This window comes from Prionailurus viverrinus, chromosome A2 (assembly GCF_022837055.1).
Source record: "Prionailurus viverrinus isolate Anna chromosome A2, UM_Priviv_1.0, whole genome shotgun sequence".
NCBI classification, from domain to species: Eukaryota; Metazoa; Chordata; class Mammalia; order Carnivora; family Felidae; genus Prionailurus; species Prionailurus viverrinus.
Genome location: NC_062562.1, coordinates 128,115,956 through 128,139,890, shown reverse-complemented (window position 1 = coordinate 128,139,890; position 23,935 = coordinate 128,115,956). Strand labels below are relative to the sequence as shown.

General features: G+C 38.9%; 1 protein-coding gene across 2 annotated transcripts in view; it reads left to right on the top strand.

Annotated features, from left to right (window-relative positions):
- Positions 1-23,935, top strand: part of ELMO1 (engulfment and cell motility 1) — a 594,484-nt gene that overhangs the window by 20,072 nt on the left and 550,477 nt on the right. Inside the window, exons 3-5 of one of the 2 annotated variants that reach the window (XM_047849551.1) lie at positions 233-351; positions 9,299-9,367; positions 22,826-22,892. The gene's annotated coding sequence lies outside the window, so the exon portion shown is untranslated. Of the gene's footprint in view, positions 1-232; positions 352-6,964; positions 7,326-9,298; positions 9,368-22,825; positions 22,893-23,935 lie in introns of those variants that run through there. The other variant, XM_047849554.1, reaches the window with a different exon arrangement.

Below are 23,935 nucleotides of genomic sequence, written 5' to 3'. Positions count from 1 at the left end.
CTATTTTTAACGCTTTTGATTAAGTATTGCCATATTGCCTTCTGCTTTTATTGCAATTTGTAGATTCAACTTCTACCAGCAGTGAATGAGACTGTAACAGTAGCTGATAGCAGCTCCCATTTGTTTTTGATGTCTTATGTACCAGACACAGTGCAAAATGCTCTATGTGTGTCATATCATTAACTGTAACCATACCAATATGAAGTAGGTATCCTCTCATACCTATTTACAGATGAGAGACTGACAAAGAAGTTGCATAACTTTTCCAATGTCGTACAACTGGATTTGGGATCCAGATGATTCACCTCCAGAACCCTGGGCTTCACCATACTGAGGGAACAACATTGAAAGGTAACACTATATACCTAGTATTTTGATTCTTTGCTAATTTCATGAAGGAAAAGACCGTATCTTGTTTCTAAATTTCATTATTTTAATATTAGCAATTTTAGGTGCTTTCTTATTATAATTATTAGCCAGTTCTATTTCTTCTAGTGTAAATTGTCTCTTTCTATCATTTGCTACTTAGTGACTCTTCTCTTTTTACAATATAAACTTGTTAAATATTAAAAATATTCTGTTTTTTCTGTGCCTATTGGTGGCTAAAATTGCTCCTGTTTGGCATATAATTGTATTCGGATATTTGACCTTGTGACAGTTCATTTTTAAGCAGTCAAATATATTATTTTTATTTGTGATTCCTTCCATCACTAATTTTATGCTCGAAAGTAGTTCTGTATCCAGATATCTGATATTAACTTACATTTTCTTTAAAAACTCTATCCTTTTCTTGTGTTGATCAGCCAATCTTTCTAGGTTGTTTACCTAGAAAGTCTTGCTAATTGCCTCAGGTTTCGTCTATTTGTCTGAGACCACACTGTTAGAATCCAAGTGGAAACAGATCTTTTCTAACATTTCTGTTAGTCTGAAAACACAGTTCACAAAAATTTCAAGACAGCAACTTTGTCTGCTCCATCTCCCCAAAAGAGGAAAACCAAGAAAGCATAGATACACATTGCTAATGATCATTTGATACAGAGGATTGAGTTTTGGTCCTGGGCATCAGTGCCCTTTTCTGGCACTGAATTCACTTGGGTTGGTTCTCAGTATAAGAAGCCAAAAGACTAGAGTTACTTATGAGGTGTCAGTTTTTGAAATATAAACCCTAAAAGGACATATTTCCAATCCAAGAGTTCTGCCTTTTGTGCTAGATCACTGTAGAGCAGTCTTTGTTTACAAAGCATCACATTATCTGGCAACAAAACCTCATAACAATCAAGGCTCCTTTCATTTTCCCAACACTGTTTGCTGATAAGTCTTCAGAAAAATTTTGAGATTTTTTTTTCATGCTACTAATTTATGCCAACATAAATGGGAGTCTAATATTCTGTTTAAAAAGAAGTGTAAACATATTTTGGGGATGCTTCTCCATTCACTCTAAAATCTAAAGTCTGAAATTATTTACATGCAATTTTCAGTGATTTATTAACTAATTATCAACTGAGGTAGGGCTGATGTTGAAAGGGTAGATTTGCTATGGGTTCCTAAATTACTTTAACTCCCAGGAACAGAAAACCTACAATTATAAACAAGACATAGGCAACCATGGTAACAGATCTACTTTTCACAACAAATACACATTTTTTCAAAAACAATTAATGTTCCTTAATGTTTGATTGTTACAAGCACTTCCAATGATATCTGTTACCTTCTTTTTTTTTTTAATATTTATTTATTTTGAGAGAGAGAGACAGAGAGAGAGAGAGAATATGAGCAGGGGTGGGGCAGAGAGAAAGGGAGACATAGAATCTGAAGCAGGCCTCAGGCTCTGAGCTGTCAGCACAGAGCTTGATGCAGGGCTTGAACCCTGAACCACAAGTTCATGACCTGAGCCGAAGTTGGATGCTTAACCAACTGAGCCACTCAGCCAACTCAGTATCTGTAACTTTAGAAATAAATGTCCAGGTAAATATGGGTCTAGATGCATTAACTTTAAGTTAGTTATACAGACCTAGGTTATATTAACTTTAGACTTGAAAATCTTGTGACTATGTTTTGATCCAATTTTAGACTATGTTATTATGCCTTTTCAACAAACAGTTTTCAACAAACCTTTTCAACAGTTAATCTGGAAGTTATGCAATGATTTATAATGCATGATGGGATATTAAGCAATTACTATTTGAAAATAATAACTTCAGTGGAAATCCAAATGGTTCTCCAAATATGAGGAACAGTAAATCTCCTCCAGCTACTTTTCATACCATAAGACTGAAAGATAATTCACAAATTATCTGGACTGACTTTGAAGTAACTGAATGAAATAAAAATTATTACCCAGAATACCCTAATTAAAAGTGATTATTCATACCAACAGCTAAATTTATTGTGCACCAACTATATGCCCGAGATTTTCCAATCAATTGGCACTGATTTCTCAGGTACTATGTCATTCTCATTTTATGCTCAAGAATACTGAGCCTTAGAGCAGTCAAATAACTTGTTCAAAGTCAACTTTTATCAGAAAGTCTGTTTAAGACAGACTTAAGCCTGTCCTGTCTGAGTTCAGGAGCTGAGCTCTTACCTCCTGTGTAATAAATAAATATCAACCACATTCTGCCAACCCATCCTAGGTACACGATTATTAAAAAGGCTGGCTCTTCCATTATTCCTGAACTTCATTCAGCCAACATAGTAGTCAAGATATCTGAGGAATTGGACCCCATAAAAAGATGCCAGGAGTGACCCAATTAGCCAAGAATACCTATTTTTAAAGGTAACTAAGAGTGTTTGGAGGCCCTCATTTTTGAAAGCCTCTCTTTCTGAATAGCGTACCACTTTTTGCATAGAATCTCTTCTGTGTGAGAGTAGAGGTCAAAATAGCCTGCAATGGCTTTTAATGGGCACCTTATTTTTTGGGACACATGGAGTGTCCCCATGTGACTAATTTGTAGCCATTCTTTTTTTTTAATATTTTATTTTTTAAGTGATCTCTACACTGAATATAGGGCTCAAACTCACAACCCCGAGATCAAGAGTTGCACACTCCACCAATTAAGCCATCCAGGCACGCCTTTAGCCATTCTTTAAGTAAAGAAATAAATTTGGACCAAAACTCTAAATATTAAGTGTAATTTTGAGGCTTTTTGATGCTTATTCTCCTTTGCCATGAAAATATTGCCAATTTCCTAATTGTATTAATGTTCTATATTATAAAAAATGGTATCATTGGGGGAGAGCTGAATAATGGTAACATCAGGCCACTCTGTACTATTTTTTTGTAACTGCTCATGTGCCTATACTTCAAAAAAAAAGTTTTAAATTATTGCCAAATTTCCATCTTGCCAGGGAAATGAACTTCTGGGCTTTGCAGCTGATAACTTTCATCCAGCTAAGGTCCCTCTTGGGGTATTGGCCATCACTTTGAAGAGGCACTAATGTATGAAATGGGCACAAATTATTATCATAGAAGGACCAACAGAGCATATCCATAAACCTGCATAGAGGGTCTACCTCATGTCCTCCTCCTGGTATGTAGTCGAGGGCCAGGGTGTCTCTGAAAAGCTTCATTAGAAATAAAAGTCAACCTGTTGAGGAAGACTCCCAACTGCCTCTAGTGGCACTTATCCCCTGCAAAAAGACAAACTCACCAGGTGACAGGGTGAGTCCCAGACAGAGGTCTGCAATGAGTGGGGAGGAATTAGCCATGCTCCTTAGCTGGCTGCTGCCTTTGGATGTTTACTTATACACATCAGTGCCAGATCCTGACAAGGACAGATTACCCGAGTGCTGGCTTTTGGGAAGGGAACGTGCAGTGGAGAGAAGAGCAGAGCAGCCTCGTTCGGGCGAGCAAGGCCAGTCCCAAGCAGAGCTCCAAGAGCCTACAGGGCCCCTGTCATCAGGGGGACTGCTCACATGCTCACCCAGGAAATCTACTCTTTGTGAACCGCCTTGAGCTACTAGGAACATTCCCAAAATAAGACATTGATTTGAAGGACCGATGGAGGGTGAAAGAAAAAATTGAAGATCTGTTTGGAAGGCAACTAACTGCCTGAAATGCAATCTCTGCTTTTTGTTTCTTTGCGTAGAGAGAGAGGAAGGGAAAATAGAACCCTGATAGCTTCACCTAGTTAATAAGGCTGATCCTGGAAGTTCGTGGAACCCACTTTGGCCCATCCTACCCAGAAATGCCCCAGTAGGTATTCAGAGGAACCTGTTCAAGGTGGTATTAGGAACAAGGTTGCAACTTTGAAGAGATAGAGCCCTGCACACAGCATGAATTCGGAGGTGGAAGAAGATCTGCTAAGGGAATTTGGGAAGACAAATGACAGGGCAGGGAATACAAGGAATTCTCGCACGAGCCATTTCATAGACAACCCCAAAACTGCCCATCCGTCTTCTGCCGTCAGCCTACCAAAAGCCTTGTTGGCGTCTCTGAAAATAGATGGCTAAATAAGCCTAAGCTTTTTTGGTTCATAGAATTGGTGAATCAAAGGGGCAGAAGATTTATCTCATGCCTCTAAAGATCATTTATAACTTGGCTAAGTGGCCCAGGATAAAACCACAATAAAGGTGATTCATGCAGGAAATCCATTCTGTTGAGGCAGAAATGAAAATCCACATTAAATCACCGTCCATTCTGTGCACGGGAGAATTGGAGTGAGCCAAGCTCAGTGGATTCCCAGGCACACTAAAGGCTGAAAACCCATTGTTCTTGGAAAATGGGGGAAATGAGACTCCTTTAAAGTGGGAATGCAGCCTCTGGCTCTGAGAGCAGGGAGGTACTCCTGACCAGGGTGAGCTGCCCAGTGGCCCTGCCATGCGGGTGTCTGGGACTATATTCCCGGATGGCAGCCAGCCTGGGGATCTATTCAATTACTGCAAGATCCTTGCCAGGAGGCTTTTATCAGCTGCACTATTTATCAAGACAATTGGACCCAGTACAAAAACCCACCTTTGCAAATTGCCATGAAAGGGCTGTCTATGAGGCTGAATCAGGGATGTCTGCTGCCTCTTGGCTTTTGAACTCAACTGTACAGTTACTGCATTTTCTCCTGGCTGGGATCACCTGAAAATATTGTTGTCCCCTATCCTTCACCTTTCCTTTTGGTCCAGAAGTCTAATGTATTGAGGGATAATCTAAGCGCAAAAGCAAGCTCACGGAGCAATCACACATGGGCTCATTATTTTGCACATGATTTATTTTTTGCATGACATTAAAGTCTTCTCAGTCTCTTTCCCTAACCTTCAGCTAGAACCACACTTCTTCCCTTTTACCTGCTAATGATCTATCAGATCTCACTGTTGAGCATTGGTTATGACCAAGTGAGATGATTTCCAAGCCTGCACCCTCGCTTTTCAGTGAGAAGTGGATTGATGCTTCATCGGAAGGCCTCAATTTTATTGTAAATTAACAAAAAAAATGTAGAATATTTTTAGTACACTTAGTTTGGGATTTTCCTTCCCCATTGGTTCTTTATTAGCCTTTATTCATACAGTAAGGTTGTATGCAACTTAAAATACAGTTATTCAGTCATAATGAACAATACCTAATGCAACTTGGTTGGTAGCAATGGAGTATGAAATGGAGATAATCCACGAGTACATACACATCAGTGTGGTACTCGCCACAAATCACTGGTGCTCCTCTGTTGTCGTGACTGAAAGCTGACAGTGGCCATTGTGACACATTCTAAAGGGTTGTCTAAGCAATTCATCCAGAGTTGTGATAAAGGTAGGAATTCCATCATGATAGATTTAGCAAAAGCAAAACCTCATTAAAGTAAATCCCCTTCTCTGAAAATAAGTTAAATCTATTAACTGATTTATGCTCTTGTCAAAAGTGCCCATGTCCTTATAGGTGATGGTAAGCTATCTTGTCTATTGACAAACACTTGAAAACTGGATTTATATGAGAATCATTGGCTTTCTTAAAAAAAAAAAATTCATGTCTCTTCTTATACACTGCATAAGGGACGCACCCTGCAAACATCAGCAATAAAGAAGGCTTATTTTATGGTAAAAGCAATCTGGTAGATTGTAGGTAGAACATTACATTTGTCTGGTCATATAAATCTTACGGGCACAAACTAAAACATACTGAATGTGTCAATTAACCAGAGTTCCTATTGGATTTTTTAAAAATAAAAACTCATGGCACTACAGTCAGTACTTTGATTTGTTCCCCTTTCAAAGACTAAGGGAAGGGATAGGCCCCTGGTAACAGGCTGTTGCCCATCAAACTAGATGGAGACAATTAATTTAATGAAGAGTTTCTATTTAGGAAGAAGCAGTAGGAGGAAAGGGCAACGGTGGGAGCTTCCACCAGGTTGGCTGGTGTTTTACAGGCAGGAGAAGCAGCTGGAAATTTGGATGATGGTTTTGAAAGCCTGATGATAAGGAAAAGGTCACTAAAATTGAAATGGTGGGTGGGAAAGTGGAGCAGACCAGGCTAATGTGGCAAAACTGAATCATCTCGTGTGTGTTAAAGCTTTTAAGGAACTCTTTTCTTTTTGCTTCAAACAGTTTGCTCTTCTCCCTAGTGACTACTGTCCTATGAATGGAATAGATTATTTGCCTCTTTTCTTCCACCTAAATCAATTCTAAAAGCAATTTTTTAAAGTTCAGTTTATATGATAAGGAATGTTCCCATCAGACCTGAGTCATATTGCGAATGTGTGTCTTTTGCTTTAGTGTGTAGTTTTTTTAAGCCAATGTTGTTCCCACACTACCTTAGAAACAATGTGTGTATTTACAAAACTAACAAACATTGTAGCTTGGAAAATTCCTTTGGCACAGACAGGAGTGTTCAGCCACAAATGCTTCTGACTTAAAACCTGAACCAAATAAAACTTGACAGCAAGGCAAAATATTTTATAGGCAAAGTGACATTTTATAATAATGGAATAATAAATGCAGAAGGGAAAATGAACCAAAGCTGAAATATCATCTGAGATCCACTGGATACTAAAGGGAGGTGAATCTCATTTAGACTTTTCCTGTTTTTATTACACTAATAATTATGTCTATGACTGAAGCACTCTTAAACTTAGAGAACTCCCATATTTCTAATTACATGGTCGCATATCTCCAATCGCATGTCTCTATGAGATCTGGATGATGCCGTGGGAAGCCTTGGTCTCGTGGTAAAATGGATGGATATGGAAAGAAAAGTGATGGAAAAATCACAGAACCACTTGATCAAGCACTTCACTTTGCAACCAAATCAAGCAATGTTTAAATCAACCTGATGAACATAATACAACCCCAAACCCATCTACAACTGGACATTAAATCACATTACAAATGGAATTAATAAAGACCAAGTAAGCTTACTTGCCAATCTCCCGTCTTCTACCCTACTACAAAAGTCAGCAACCACTGTTGATTTGCGCATTTAGGAAAATCAGCAAGGGTCTATCAACTACCTTTCTAGTCCATAGGACAATTGTAAAGAGGATACAAAACATTGATGTGTTAGTCTGGGAAAATAGAAATAGTCAAGGCTGGTTTTAACACAATTGGGTTAGACTAGGATTAAAAGAGAGCCAGGATTGCAAAGCAAGTTGGTGTGTGGATCTTCCCACAGTGCCAGGAGACATGCATCTGCCTTTCTTTCCTTTTTTAAAAATTAAGTTTATTTATTTATTTTGAGAGGTGGGGCAGAGAGAGAGGGGGGAGAGTGAATCCGAAGCAGGCCCTGCACTGTCATTGCAGAGGCCAACACAGGGCTCGATCTCATGAACCATGAGATCATGACCTTAGCCAAAAGCAAGAGTCAGATGCTTAACCGACTGAGCCACCCAGGTGCCCCACATCTGCCTTTGTGTAAGTGTTGGTGAAATGCACTTTGGGTTCACTCCAAATGGATGGACTCCAGGCTGGGAAAAGCCCACAGTCCTCATGTTCATCACTCAGAAATAGATATTTCCCCAAAAGAATGACCATGGCATAATACCGAAGAAACAAAACAAGGCAAACAAGAAACTTACAGTCATCAAATCACTAGATTAAACAATGACTTTAGCTAATGTATTATTCATTTGACAGACATTTGTCACTTGGCCTACTTTTCCATGGTAATATATGGAGTGCTGGAGGACAATTGGAAATGATCTAAGCATCTTATCTCTGGATGTTGGTTTCATTAGGTCTGGAATGGGGTCTAGAAATAGATCCTATTTGTTTGCTTGCTTGCTTGTTTTAAACTCCTGAGAAGATTCTAAGTGTCCACAAGTTGGGAACCCACTGATCTGACAGAGGTTTTCAGTCTCTGTGTTGCCTGGTAAGTCAGAGAGAGCAGTAGGAAGGAACCAGAGCTGAAGCAGAGAGAATTGATCATAGCTCCAGTCTCTGAGCCTGCAGGACAGCAGCTATAAAGTGCGTTGCTGGGGAAGAAATTCAGAACTTTTTATCCAAACATGACGTTACTATTTAGAAGCTGTGTGACCAGGACCAAGTAATTAAACTCCTTGAAGGGGTACTTATCGCACCCCTTTTCAGAGTTGTTAAACATTCTAAGTGAGATTGTAACAAGGCCTGCTCTGGTGCCTGGTCCATCATCAGGCTTAGTTTCTGTCCTTCTCCCTCACATAAGGTATAGCCCTTCTTCCCCTCCTCCTTTAATGTTAAAAATTGTTTTCATTCTCCACAACCCAATCCCAACCTACATACTCCATGAAAGCTTTATGACACCTCCACCACTCCCACCACCAAAGCTCACTGACCTCCCTCCTCATTGTACTTCTGTGGCCCTTATATTCAGGATCACATAATCTGATACTTAATTGTCCTCCAGTCTCTTCACGAGTATTATTGTAGTTTTCCTGGCCTGGCTCTCCTTGAGTACTCAGACAATGTTTTATTCATAGAGGGGCAAAAGAATTCCTTGTTGGTTGATCGAAAGTACCTGTTGGGCTGCTTCCATAAGAGACATCTAATGAGGAATGGGAAATCCTCAATTTTCTGTCGACATAATGCAGTGGAGACCAGCCAACATTGCCACGGCTTCTGTAGGCATTAGTATTCTGAAATAATCATCAGAATGCCAGTCTCCTTCCACCCCCACTCATTTTGTTGGAAAAATGCAAAACCTGCATTTTCCATGAACCACATCTAACTCTATGCACAGAGTGAATGCAGTGTCTGTGTTTAGCATCCCAAATGTGATAATTATGCATTATACTTACTCCATGGCTAAATCTTACATTTCTATACTAAAACACAAAGGAATGACTAAATACTCTAGTGTGTTATCTTGCCCTTCCTTACCATTGTGGGTTTTCTTCTTATCATCCAGATTGGCCCCATGCTGAAATGCGCCTATAAAAATAAGTAAGAAACTTCAGATGTATACAAGACTTAAAAGGTGAGTGACAAGAAGAGGTGAATTGTAGGGACATCTGTGCCAGCAAACACATGAGCATATTGGAAAGAGGTAGCATTGTGTGTGTGTGTGTGTGTGTGTGTGTGTGTGTGTGTGTGAGTGTATGTGTACGCCTGTGGAGAAAGCAGATTTTTTTTTAATGAGGAACAAAAGCTGGGTTATGTAAGCAGCACTGTTCAAAACAGCTTGTATAGCAAGAATGGAAACAAGGTATGAATATTCATAAGTAAAATGGAAGAAGTGTTCATTTGCAAGGAAGTGGAGATGAAATTCTGAATATTGTTTGACCACAATTTTACCCAGAAAGCTTTGGATGTATAGATCACACAATATGTCATACAAACATAAAACCAACTAACCCCATTGCCTCAATATTCCCCTTCTTCAATACACTAATAACCAGTTTATTAATATTTCTACATGTTATTCATTCAGGTTGTCTTGATTTTGATTCTTCCACCTCTGGATACCTAAAAGTGAAAGAAGAAAGAGATAATAAAAATAATCATATACAAAGACTAACTCCAAATGAATCAAAGGCTTAAATGTAAGAGCCAAATCTATAAAATTCATACAAGAAAACATAGGGATAAATCTTGGTTACCTTGGATTGGGAAATGGATTCTTACATATGACATCAAAAACATAAACAAGATAAGGAAAAAATTGATAAGTTGGACGTTACCAAAATGAGAAACTTATGTACTTCCAAAAGATACTATCAAAAAGGTGAAAGACAACCTACAGAATGGGAGATAATATTTGAAAATCATATATCTAATAAGAGTCATGCATCTAGAGTATAGAAAGTACCCATGGGGATTCTGTATGGCTCAGTTGGTTAAGCATCCAACTCTTCATTTCAGCTCAAGTCATGATCTCGTGGTCTTGGGATCAAGCCCGGCATCGGGCTCCATGCTGACAGAGCCAAGCCTGCTTGGGATTCTCTCTCTCCCTCTCTCTCTGCCCCTCCACTGCTTTCATGCTCTCTCTTTCTCTCTCTCAAAAAATAAAGTATATAAAGGACCCCTATGATGCAATAATTAAAAAGTCAATAACCCAATTAAAAATGGGCAAAGTATCTGAGTAGACATTTCTCCAAAGGAGATATACAAATGGCCAATAAGGACATGAGAAGATGCTTAACATCATTGGTCGTTACGGAAATGCAGACCAAAACCATGAGGTACAACATCACACTCACTAGAATGGTAATAATAAAAAAGTCAGATAACAAGTGTTGGTGAGGAAATGGAGAAATTGCAACCCTCATACACTGCTGGTAGCAGTTCCTCAAATGGTTAAATATAGAATTAGCATTTGACTCAGCAATTTCACTCCTATGTATATACCCAAGAGAAATGAAAACATGTCTATGGAAAAACTTGTATACAATATTAATAACACCATTATCTATAATAGTCAAAAAATGTAGAAACAATCCAAATATCCATCAGCTGATGAATAGATAACAAAATGTGGTTCTTCATACAATGGAGTATTATTCAGCCATAAGAAGGAATGAAGTACTGATTACATGCTATATCATCAATGAGACTTGAAAACGTTGTGCTAAGAAGCCAGTCACAAGACCACAAATCATGTGGTTCCATGTATATGAAATGGCCAGAATAGGCAAACCTCTAGAGATGAAGAGTAGATTAGTGGCTACTTAGGGTGGTAGAGTGCATAAAAGGGTGATAGCTGAAAAGATAATGGGGCTTCCTTTTAAATTTTTATTTATTTTTGAGAGAGAGAGAAAGAGAGAGCAGAGGAGGGAAGAGAGAGGGAGAGAGAGAATCCAAAGAAGGCTCTGCACTGTTAGCACAGAGCCTGATGCAGGGCTTGAACTCACAAACAGTGAGATCATGACCTGACCTGAAACCAAGGGTTGGACACTTAACTGACTGAGCCATCCTGGCTCTCCAGGGGCTTCCTTTAAAAGTAATGTAAAATGTTCTAAAGATGACTGTCATAGTGGTTGCACAACTCTGTGACTATACTAAAAACCATTGAATTGCATACTTCAAATAGGTGAATCATATGGCATGTGAATTATTATTTCAATAAAACTGTTGCAAAAGAAAAAAAGAAATGAAGAAAGAAAGAAGAAAAAGGAAAAAAGAAGTACTCACCATGATCTTGGGCTCTGTTAGGAGACCCAAACTTTTTATCAAATGAAACTCTATCAGTGAAATTATCAATAAATTGAATGATAGGAACAACATGAAAAGAAAAGGATCAAATGAAACTCATTCCAACCTCTAATGCATTCCCTAAGTCTTATGTACTGTCATGTAACATTTTAATGATGGGGTCTTAAGCAGTGATATTTTTCCCCCCTCAAGTAGAACTTTGATCCCTCATACATTTGCCTTGAAAATTGGAAGACTCAAAGCAAAGTTAATGTCAAATGGCAGACTATATTATAGCATTTGTCATAGTATTCAATCTGTGGAGCTTAAGTTTGGTAGTATTTTTCTTTTCTACATGAAGCCAAGAACAAATTGAGTAACCTTCTAGAATTTGATTAGGAAATCAGTGGATCAAAGTTTTAACTTTAGGATGAGGTACAGTAAGGGCAAAAATTAAATACACTTCAACCTGTTCACAGGATTTAGATAATCAGCCCAGAACTGATCTGTTGCCTGTTTTCAAACTGCATTCTATGGATCCTTCTGTGGAGGAAGGGATCCAAGGAGGGTGTGTTCCAGGTTTCTCCATCCAGAGAAGCTCCACTTCTATCTGTTCTAAATGTAGAATTTCTGCTTAACAAGATTCTATGCTTAAACAAGTGTTGAAACATGGGGATCTAGATCATTTTAATTAACAGAAGCATCCTGAACTTTCCCAGCCTCACAAAGTTTTTGTAAAAACATGAGCCCACCTTCACTCACAGAGGAAACGTCACCAGTTCACAGATGACCTGCTTCCTATAAAGGACTTCCCACCCCAAATATTTCTTGGAGTCTTCTGGAGGCATTTTGTACATGTTCAAGAACAGGTCACCATTTATTCACTCAACAAGCATCAGTTCTGTGTTTGGAACAATGTAGTTATCTTCCAGCAGTCAGGTAAGGACTTTCTGCCCTACCCTTACCCTGTACTTTGTTCTTTTGGTCAGGCAAGACTACCACTTTTAACAATGAGGGAGAGATCATCTTTCCAGTCCTTTTTCGACCAGCTATGATGAAGAGATGCCATAACACCTGGAGGAAATTAGGATTCTCCCTAATCCTTTCAACACAAACATGTGACAACAAGATGTTCTGGCTGTTTAAAAAAAATCTAAGGGGAACCTGGCTGGCTCAGTTGGAAGAGCATGCGACTCTCAATCTAGGGGTTGTGAGTTCGAACCCCACGTTGGACATAGAGATTACTAAAAACTAAATAGGGGTGCCTGGGTGGCGCAGTCGGTTGAGCGTCCGACTTCAGCCAGGTCACGATCTCGCGGCCCGTGAGTTCGAGTCCCGCGTCAGGCTCTGGGCTGATGGCTCGGAGCCTGGAGCCTGTTTCCGATTCTGTGTCTCCCTCTCTCTCTGCCCCTCCCCCATTCATGCTCTGTCTCTCTCTGTCCCAAAAATAAATAAATGTTGAAAAAAAAATTAAAAAAAAAACCTAACTAAATAAATAAACTTAAAAAATACAGTATACAATTCAATGTGTTCTTTTTTATTTCTTTTTAAAAAAATTTTTTCAACGTTTATTTATTTTTGGGACAGAGAGAGACAGAGCATGAACGGGGGAGGGGCAGAGAGAGAGGGAGACACAGAATCGGAAACAGGCTCCAGGCTCCGAGCCATCAGCCCAGAGCCTGACGCGGGACTCGAACTCACGGGCCGCGAGATCGTGACCTGGCTGAAGTCGGACGCTCAACCGACTGCGCCACCCAGGCGCCCCCAATGTGTTCTTTTTTAAAATCTATACTGCCTTGGCTCAGAGATAAAGCAAGATTTTTCATCACATAGCTTTAGACTGTGGAGTGTGAAAAATTAATGAAGTTTCATTGTAGAATAAATGGGCTTTTGAAAATCTAACTCAAAATGAGCCATTGCTGGTTTCATGTGGCATCTAACTAGCAGTTTCTGATGTGGCCTTGTCTGGTTTCCCACTGAAACACCCATGGAAACTCAGAGAACAGCGAACACTCAGACAGACAGCTCACCTATTACTAGAGTATGTATGGCACCTGCACTAACTTAATAGTGGAGTTAATATTTGAAGAGCTGAAACCTCCTTTGGGGGAGCCAACATAATATTTTGTGATTGAAAAAGCTTCATCCCTCCCACTCTGCCTCAGAACCTGAGTCTCCCTCAATCATCACTTGGACAAGTGTTCTGCCTTTCTCCCATCAGGGAGGCCAAAACCAACCTTTTAAACCAACCTAGTTAGAAAATACTGGGTATTTTGATTTTTATCTCTGTATTTATATTTTTGGCAATTTCTTCTATATGCTTTTGGCCAGTACTATGGTGAAATTATCTTAAGTTTAAATTATGATAGAAGGAATTCAATTTTGTTCACTGATGCATGTCCATTACCTAGAACAGTGCTCTGCAAAGAGTAGACAATTAATATTCATTGTTTGCATATTCATAAGTAATTAGTTTTAAAAAGTCAATAGGACCACAATTAACTTCTAATCACACTTGTGCTTTAATTTTTGAAGAGAATTTAGGCACAGAATTCTTTAATAATGGTTAAATAATTTCATAAAGAATTTTATTATGAAATTCACCAAGAGCTGAGAGAAATAAAAACCAGGAGTTGGTTGAAAGAAGGAATAGTCCATTTAGCAGCAAGAGTACTAAAATAGCCTTTGTTTATTAGTGACCTTCAAGGAATCAGCCCTATGTCCTCTCCCCGCCTACCAAAGCAAGTGTTAACAAGCCCACTCATTTGCCAGAGCAGAGCTGGGCTCCCAGTCAATGCCGCTGACAGTGGAAGGAAGAAGAAATAATTACTTCTTAAAGCCACACATTAATTTAAGCACTTGGGAAAATTCAGTTTGTGAAAAATAAAGAATGAAATGGGAACAAAAGAAAAACCGTGTTTCATGTCAGAACGGAAAGGTTAGAGACAGAAACAGCGAACAGAATGGAGTGTGTGGAAACACAGTGAGCTGGAACCAGTGGGAAGACCAGCCTCCTGCTGCAGCATGGCTGGCATGCACCTCCCCACCTGTGAACGGGGACGTTACACTCTGCACACTGCTACCACCCGCTTTCCCTCTGTATAGACAAGGTGAGGGATGCTCACTAACCCCCTGGCAACCTACTTGTTTGAGGAAGGACGTTAAAATCATGACTACTGTTTGGGGGTTTGAGAGCACATGGAGTTAAAGGCAGCTCTAGGGCCATCTTTATCCTTCTCTTTTCAACCCTGCACCCAACTCCTGTGATTTCTATGTATAAATCACCTTCTTCCTTTACTTCCTCAGCTTTGAAAGATAAACATGAAATACTAGATTAAAATGTTTTTAATTCTGCCATTTAAAGGTGCTTTGGGGGGCGCCTGGGTGGCTCAGTCGGTTAAGCATCCCGTTCCAGCTCAGGTCATGATCTTGTGGAAGGTGAGTTCCAGCCCCGCGTCGGGCTCTGTGCTGACCGCTCAGAGCCTGCAGCCTGTTTCAGATTCTGTGTCTTCCTCTCTCTCTGACCCTACCCCGTTCATGCTCTGTCTCTCTCTGTCTCAAAAATAAATAAAAACGTTAACAAACAAAGGTGCTTTGGAATATAGGTTTTATTATTATTTAATATGGCAAGGCTGCCAGATCCGAAGTCAGCTGCCACTGAAAAATAGTTACACCTATAGATCCCAAGAGGCGGGGGTGTGTCATGCAGTGGAGGGCTACGTGGGGACGTGCCAGGGTCGGTCAGGAGGCAGAGGGAGAGGGGACAGTTGTGAGCCAGAGCTTTTACTGTGATTTCTGTAGGAAGGAATGGGCCTGGCATTGTAAGCAGGCTTAGGATTGGCTAGTTTGGACAAATTCAGTGGGCTCTGGGGCACAGGGTCTGTCCCTAGTTGTCTGGTACCTCGTCCTGGAGTACTTACGCAAGAGGATAGCAGCCCAAAGTGTGAAAGCCAGAGACAGGAGGTGGTGGGGGATAAGGGCTCTGGACTGTTGGTTTGCATTTGAAAGGCATGCTCAATGTCCAGTTGTTAATTGTCTCTAGGTATTGGCTAGCCCTGGGAGGGATAGTCCCTCCAGGGTCAGCCAGGCCCCAGATGTCAAACATCAGAATACAAAAAATAAAAGACATGTTTCATACAAAAGGCACTTGCATAGATTCAGTTTACCAGAGTAATAAACCCAGCATTTCAGCTGGTGACTTCCATTATGATGTGGAACTCCAGTATTGAAAGGTCGGGTTACCCATACATTCAAAACCATAAAAAGGGTTTCAAGCTGGATGTGAAGAAACTACTTCTATTGCAAGGAACCATCCTCATTCTTGCCCTGGTGATTTGCTCTATCTGAGTACTAAGAAAAATATTTCAGGAGGATGCTTTATGCTTTATTATTGACCATTAACTTGTCATACCATGAAGGAAAAGGATGGTTTAGGACTGCTGATAAGAGCAAGAAGATTTTCTCTTTATCACAAGGTGGAAATCCAACCTAGTGCATCAATAGCAGAAGATCTTATCACTCAATAGAAGTTCAGAGCCTTGCAGAAATGGACCTGCAGGAAATTACTTTCATGGAGGAGGAAAAAAAATGACATCAGGTTATTGGTCCCAAATGGCTCATCCTAACCTCCAAAAATAAAATACAGATGAAGATGTCAGGAGGTAGGAGACATTCAACAACATTTAAACTAAGACTTTCTACCAGCCTATTATTGGAGTTTGGAAGGAATTCTCTCTAGCACTGAAGCTGATGGAATTGGATAGAAAAATACGATCAGTGACTCATTCAATGAATGCCAGTTTGCCATAAGGTAGGAAGTGCTTGCCTTCATCTTACACAGTTTATGTTCTGGTTACTAAAACCCAAAAAGGGGATGTATAGATTTTTCTTCCTCTGGGATGAATAGGCAAGCAAAACAAAAACAGAAACAAAATGTGCCCATGGAAAAAAAGGTATTACCAAGGGATAAAGAATGCCAAACAAGATGTCAAGAACTCCAGAGGAAAAATAAGCTTCTGAAATGGCTTTATTTCAGAAACCAAAGGAAATTGTTAAAAACTGTCAACCTCAGCAGGATTAAAGGAGACATATCCTTCATGAGAGAGAAGCAGAAAAATAAAAAGAAATAGACGAGTCTGAGATGCAAAGGGAAATGAATAAGGAAGGTATTCAAGAAAACTAAAAATGTAACACCAGAACCAACACAATTACTGGGAAAGAGTAATTCAGAAAATCTGCTAATTCAGAAAATCAAATCAGTAATGGGGCAAGATTAAGAAACTCTTCCAGAAAACAGAGAAAGAGAACAAAGAAAAAATGACAAGACAGAAGATGATAATAAGTGTCTAGGACAGAAAATAGAGAGTTAACAGAATAATTATATGGTGTACCTGAAAAGAAATTAGAAGGACAGAACAAGAGCAAGAATCAGACACAAATGTATAATACTTTCATAGACCAGAAAATACGGGGGTTTATCACATTTCTATAAACTTATATACATTTTGACAAAATATTTGCTTTACAAGAACTACAGGAAAATAAAAAAATAAGCCTATAAATTGAAGAGTGGGTTATGTGCAAAGGATAAAAATCAGGTTGACCTTAGCCTTTTCCTCTGTGACACTAAATGCTGAAGACAAAGTATTGGCAGAATTTTGAGGTAGAAAGTTGAAATGTAAGAGTTTTTTCATATGCAGGATTGTCTTCTCGCAGTGTGAGGTCAACACAAAAATATTTCCCCAGTTGTAAGGGCTCTGAAAATATATTATTAGCTCCTTACCTTTTTATTAAAAAAAAGGATATATTCCTTCTGAATGAGAGAAAAACAGGAATAAAGAACTCAAGATCATAGATTTAAAGTCAGCCAATAATGATATGTGCCATTTAGTTTCAGTAACTATTGAAAATTTAGTTACAATAGCAAACGAAATTCTAAATTAATTTTTGACAGAGGAAGATTTATATGACAAAACAATAATTTCCAAAATCTTTATAAAAAACTGTTTCAAAACCTAGGAATTAGGGTGATTAAGGTGGAGAAAAAGGTTTCTAAATTCCACATTTCATTTAAAAGGACTCAGAGGAATGCTTTTCATTTTTTAGTTTGATGTAGGGAGATTATAGTTTTTTTTTTATGTTTATTTAAAGAAACCTTAAAGATGGGGTGCCTGGGTGGCACAGCCGATTGATCATCTGACTGTTTCAGCTCAGGTCATGATCTCACAGTTCATACAATCCACCCCTTCGTCAGGCTCTGTGCTGACAGCATGGAGCCTGCTTGGGATTATCTCTCTCCCTCCCTCTTTGCCCCTCCCCTGCTTGTACACACTCTCTATCAAAATAAATAAATAAACTTAAAAAAGAAAAAAACCTCATGGGGTGCCTGGGTGGCCCAGTCAGTTAAGCTACCAACTCTTGGTTTCAGCTCAGGTCATGATCTCATGGCTTCATGGGTTCGAGTCCTGCATCGGGCTCTGTGCTGGCAGCATGGAGCCTGCTTGGGATTCTCTCTCTCTGCCCCTCCCCCACTCGTGCTGTCTCTGTCTCTCTAAAAATAAATAAACTTAAAAATCTTAAAGATAACTAACAGCAACACAAAATGACAACATATATTACCTTCAAATCAGTGAAGATAAGTGCAGACATATTATGATGTGATCCTAGTTTAGTTTCCTAGGATGTGATCCTAGGAAAAATGTATGTAACATGTATTTTTTTTTCAATTTTCACTGTTTCTAAAAGGAACATATATTAATTTTAAATGTAGAAAAAATTTTAAAAGAGATATCTCTCATATATAAATGAAAAGACTCAGTGGCATTTTCTAACCAGTTTCTTTGCTCTGCACAATTTGCCATCAGAACTGTCCTTATGTGCAGAATCAATTAAACATCCCATGAGAAAATGAGCTTAGTGAAAACTTCCATCTGGACTTTTGGAACAAATAACCTGCATCACTTTAAACAATGATTTGCATATCAAACATCGTTTGCACAACATTTGAACTGAGGTTACATAGAGGCATCTTCTTTTTTTTTTAATCCTAGAAAAGCAACTATTCACGTACTTTGATTAGATAGTGATCTCTTTGAAGCCTGAGATTTTTTTTTTTTTTATTCCCACTACCCAGCCCAGAGCGTGGTTATATGTTTGTCACATTCAAGTGAAATGAAATGACATAAATGAAAATATCCTGCCAGATGATTGTTGCTGTCACCATGTTCATTCCCATTATTGATCACAAGGCATTGATGTCACAGCCTCAAACTTCTTTAGTTGCGTATTGGGCCATTCCAAACTATTTCTCCCTCCATATTTTTGTAAAGTTTACTCACACCTGCAAAACCCAGGTGGTGTTTGTTACTATATATGCTTTTAATTACCAGTTGCTTAAATGAGCTGTAGTTGTGAAATTGCATTTTCTGCTTAAATTTAAAACTTTTTTCCATCATCTGATTTTTATTTAGGTCCTGACTTTTCTTCCCCCAGGTTCTATGGATCTGCATTAATTTTATTTTCTTTGGAAAACTTGTTGAAGCTAACAATTTAAACATGACAGGCTTTTTCAAACTCCCAGGCCTTTGTTCATGCTGTTCACTTGGCCCAAGTGTCCTTCCCACCCCCCCCCCCCCCCCGCTCCGCCAACAGCACTTTTATACTCATCTGAATTCAGATATCACTTCCTTGATTAAGCTTCTCTTCCACCTATGGGTTTCCATTGCACATTGTACAGTCATTATAATGTTTATCAAGTAGTGCAGAGCCTGTGTCCCCTCTGTACCAGACCCATTCTTAGAACAGTATAACATGTACATTTGATAAACCCAGTTTATGTAGAGTTGTGTGGTAGGCCCTCTCCCAGACTCCCAGGATGTGACATTGAACAGGTAATGAACCATGACGTGGTACTATCTTCATGGAGCTCCCGAGCTTATCTAATAAGATAATGACTAGTTTTGACCGAGCCATGACCAAAATAGATGGAATGATATATGTAGGGTGTGTGTGTGGGGGTATCTACTTAAGATAGGTAGTCAAGGCAGTCCTACTTGAGGGCAAACTAAGGCCAAGGCCTAAAGTACAAGAAGGAGCTAGACATGTAGAAACCAGGCAACTGCCTTCTAGGCAGAGAAAAAAGCACGTGCAAAGGCCCCAAAGAAGGTATAATCTTGCCCTGTTCAAGGAAAACAAACAGCTTAGTATGTCTCAAGCAGAGGGTAAGAATCTCCCACAAGGGAGAAGAGTGGCATGAGCTGTCACTTAGGCAGAGGGACCCATGTAATGATGGCCCTGCAGTCAGTGGGAAATTTTGATTTAATTCCATTAGTCGTGAGTTACCATTCAAGTTTAAAATAAGCAAGTGCCATTACCTCATTTCTGTTTTTAAAAGAAATGAGAATTCTTCACAGGGGAAGTAAATTGGCATGAGAAGTGTTTTGGGTAGAGAGTAGTGCCATTTACTGAAGTTAGGAAGAAGGTGGGGCAAGGGGTGTTGGAGTGATTGGGTTTTAGACACAGTATGTTTGAAAGTGGAAGAATCAAGTAGGCAGGTGGATTTATGAGTTTGCAGTTCATGAGAAATGTCTGGCTCAGAGATTTAGTTTGAAAGATATTCTCATATACATGGTATTTAAGGCTATGGGATTGGAATGGATTACTTTGGAAGGAATGGAATAGGACCCAGGCCAAGTCCTGAGGCAACCGAACGTTTGGAGGTCAGATGGAAGAGGCAAAACTAGCAAAAGAGCCCAAGAAGGAGGGGTCAGTAATGTTGGGGAGTGTGATCTGAAGGAAAACAAAAGGAAAGTATTTGAGAAAGAGCAAACAGCCAAGTGCGTGGAATACTGCTAGGAGTGCAGTGAATGAGGGCAGATTTCCTTCTGAGCTGATACACCCCAGCTGGTTGGTGGCCTTGTCAAAAGCAGTGTCGACAGGGTGGCAGGAACAGAAGTCAGATTGGAATAGATTGTAAAGGAGATGGAGGTGAGGAAGGAGAGATGATAAGGGTGTAGCTTTGAGAGAAATTTTGCTGTAAAGGGGAGCAGAGAAATTACTTTCTGCCTTTGTCTATAACACATACAAGACATACATTTTGAACACACTACAATACTTCTTTTTCAAGACTACTCAAAATATAAGAAGAATCAATAGACCAAATAGGAATATTTATAATAAATGTGTGAGATGGGAGAAGTCTTCTGTTAATCACAGTACTTTTTTGTTAATTTCTGTTCTATCCTACACAGCTAAATAAATAATAGCTGACAATTTAGGAGCAACTGAAATTTGCCAAATAAAAAAGATTATTTTATTCAACACTCATAACAACCCTATGAGGAAGGTACTCTGACTATCCTGTCTTATAGATGGGGAGTTCAAGTCTTGGAGACTTAACAGATTATATTGGACCACAGACCTAATAAGTGGTAGAGGCATGATTGGAACCCAAGTTTTGACTTCAGAGTCTGCATTCCTAAACTTAGCAAAACAAGAGTTGGAGATAAGAAAGAAGGTATTACTGACACAGGATAAAAGCTAGAATCTAAGCCATCCTCATTTACAGAGAAATGGTCTTTCACAATTCACTCATACTTTTGGTAAGAAGATGAATGTCTTTGTTAAATAATCTTCGGAAGTAATTTAGATAATTCTGTGGGTGGCTGAGAATAAATGAACAGAAGCCTTTGATGTGATCCCTCTGCCCCCTTTTTTTTAAATGCAAGCAGGACAGAGATTTAGGAAATGCCATCAATGTGCCACTAAATCTGGAATATTTAAGACTGAATATTCTAAAGGTCTCTAAGAATATGCCCCAGACATTCATAAAGGAAATGTCTGAGTAAGAGTAGTACATCCTTTATTTACTGGGTTTATGAAATGTGCCTATAGCAATAGCTTCTAGGTACGTTTTTTTAAAAGTAGGTTCCCCAAACATTTGACTAACCAGAACCCACATTTCATCGGTGTATAAGGCAACATCCAGGTAGAAAAGTTGAGTCTCATGCATGGCCTAAAGAGATCAGCAAATGCATAGAGGTAAAGAAAAGACAGAGGTGAAGTGTGAGCCAGAATAGGATGAATGCCCTCTGAAAACAGAATCCACCTGGCTCTCCAAACCAATGGCTGCCCTACTCGTTTACAGAGCAAAGAGACACAACTCAACTCTAAGAAATGTTTAAGGCCACAGTCATTTAGTCGTCTATGCATTTAGTCATCTTGCAAATGGTTTTGAGTTTTTCAATGCACGTCACAGTGAAAAGAGGCAGTTCAAGCTCTTGAGGAATTTATGATCTTCAGGAGAGATGAGTTCCTTGGCTTATCTGCCAAGTGCCACAGGAGTGACAGACACCAAAACAGGGTGGTTGTGAGAATAGAAAAAAGAGTAGTGAACAGTGTCAAAGACTCTAAGGCAAAGGTGTAATACAGATTTAAAAAAAAATCACAAATTTTAAAGGAAATATGTTGCCCACTATTTAAATTGCAAAGAAAAGAATTAAAACATTTAATTCATTCTCAGCACTGATATTTCTGGGTATGCATTTGTACAGTTGAAATATGTAATGTACATTAAAAAGTCTTTTCTCTTTTTCATTCAGTGATATGTTGTGTTTCATACACATTATATAATTTTCAACATCATTAAAAATTCATCTTATATACAGGCCATTTTAATGAGTATTTAATACTCCATTATGTGGTTAAACTACAACTTATTTAAGCATTGCCCTTTTTTTGACCATTTGAGTTCAATGCAACTTTTGAGATAACTTGAGATATACACTTTAGTGCCAACCATGTTTGTCTTACTCTGATTATTTTAAGTACACATCACCAGAGTGAGTGAAACTTCTGGATCAAAGGACAGGAACATTTTTAGGGCTTTAGTTAGATGATGTTCCAGGAAGATTACAGCAGTTTTTACATCTTTAAGGAAACTCTAGGTGTCTCTGTCTCATTAAACAATGGACTACCATAATCATCACTTTTATATATATATATACACACACACACACATATATATATTAGTTTAATGAGTAAAACAATTACTCATAGTTATTTGAAATCTTTGAGTTCTTTGCTTAAATTCCATTAATATTCCATAAGCCACCTGCATTTTCCCTCTTATGAACAATCCGTTAATATCCCTTGCTTATTTGCTTTTTGGAGTTCTAGTGTTTTAATGATGTGTTGAGTTCATTGTATATCAAAAATCATAACCCATTATCATATCTGTAACAAATATTTCCAAATATCTTCCTCACTAATGGTTTGCCTTTCAATTGTCTTTGCTTTATGTCAGCAGGATGGACAGAAGCAGAGGCAGAGATGCCTTAAAGCATCTGATGCCTTTGGGAGGAGGAGCGTTCAAGGTGAGTGTGGAGTTTCTGGACACATGCGTATCCCTGTCCTGGCAGATGAGTCTGAAAGTGGATGTGAAGAGCTGTGTTTGGTTCATAGTTTGGATTATCGTTAATATACAGTGACAGACAATTGGAGGCTTAAAAGAAAAAAAGGAAGTGACGTGATCAGACCTACCTCTTAGAAACAGAGATCTAATGGTTGGAAGAAAGGTGGGTTGGAGGGGGAAAGGGTCTTACCAGTCTGTTCCTGGACTATTGAAGGAGCCTCTTTGGTGGTCTCCTTGGTTTAACTTCCATGACTTTGGGGTGCCTGGGTTGTTCAGTCAGTGAGTGTCCAACTCTTGGTTTCAGCTCAGGTCATGATCTCATGGTTTGTGGGTTTGAGTCCCATGTGGGTCTCTACACTGACAGTGGAGAGCCTAGTTGGGATTCTTTCTCTCTTCCTCTCTCTCTGCCCTTCCCCTGCTTGTGCTCTCTCTCTCAAAATAAATAAATAAACTTAGAGACTTACCTGACTTTTTCTTTATGCTTAAATTTGAATATTTAAATTTAAGTTAAAATAAGGAATGGAGTATAGGATGGACATTTCTTTCTTAGAGAAAGAAATAAAATAGATAAAGATGAGTGAAGATCCCAATAAACTGAAAGTGTTTGTGGGGCCAACATTAAAGGAATACAGGACTTTCTTTTCCAACATGTGCTTGTTTGGTGGACATATTTGATTAAATCCTAGAAATTATGTAGAAAAGTAGGAGTGATAAAATCATAAGAGATAGGCTTGCCTGAGAGCAGAAGGCATCAAGTGCTAGAGTTTAGGATTATTTGTAGGTGATGGGTAACCTTTATGTGTTAGACATGAATAAAGTAGCTTATTGGGAACATTAACTTGAGAATGTGTAATACTGATTGAAAAGAGAGAGAATAGAAGCAGGAAGATCAGTCATAAGTTTATTGCTTTGGTACAACATTTCTGGAGGGCAATTGGTGATATGTAGCAAAAATATAATACATCCATCTTTTAAAAAAAATTTTTTTTACATTTATTTTTGAGA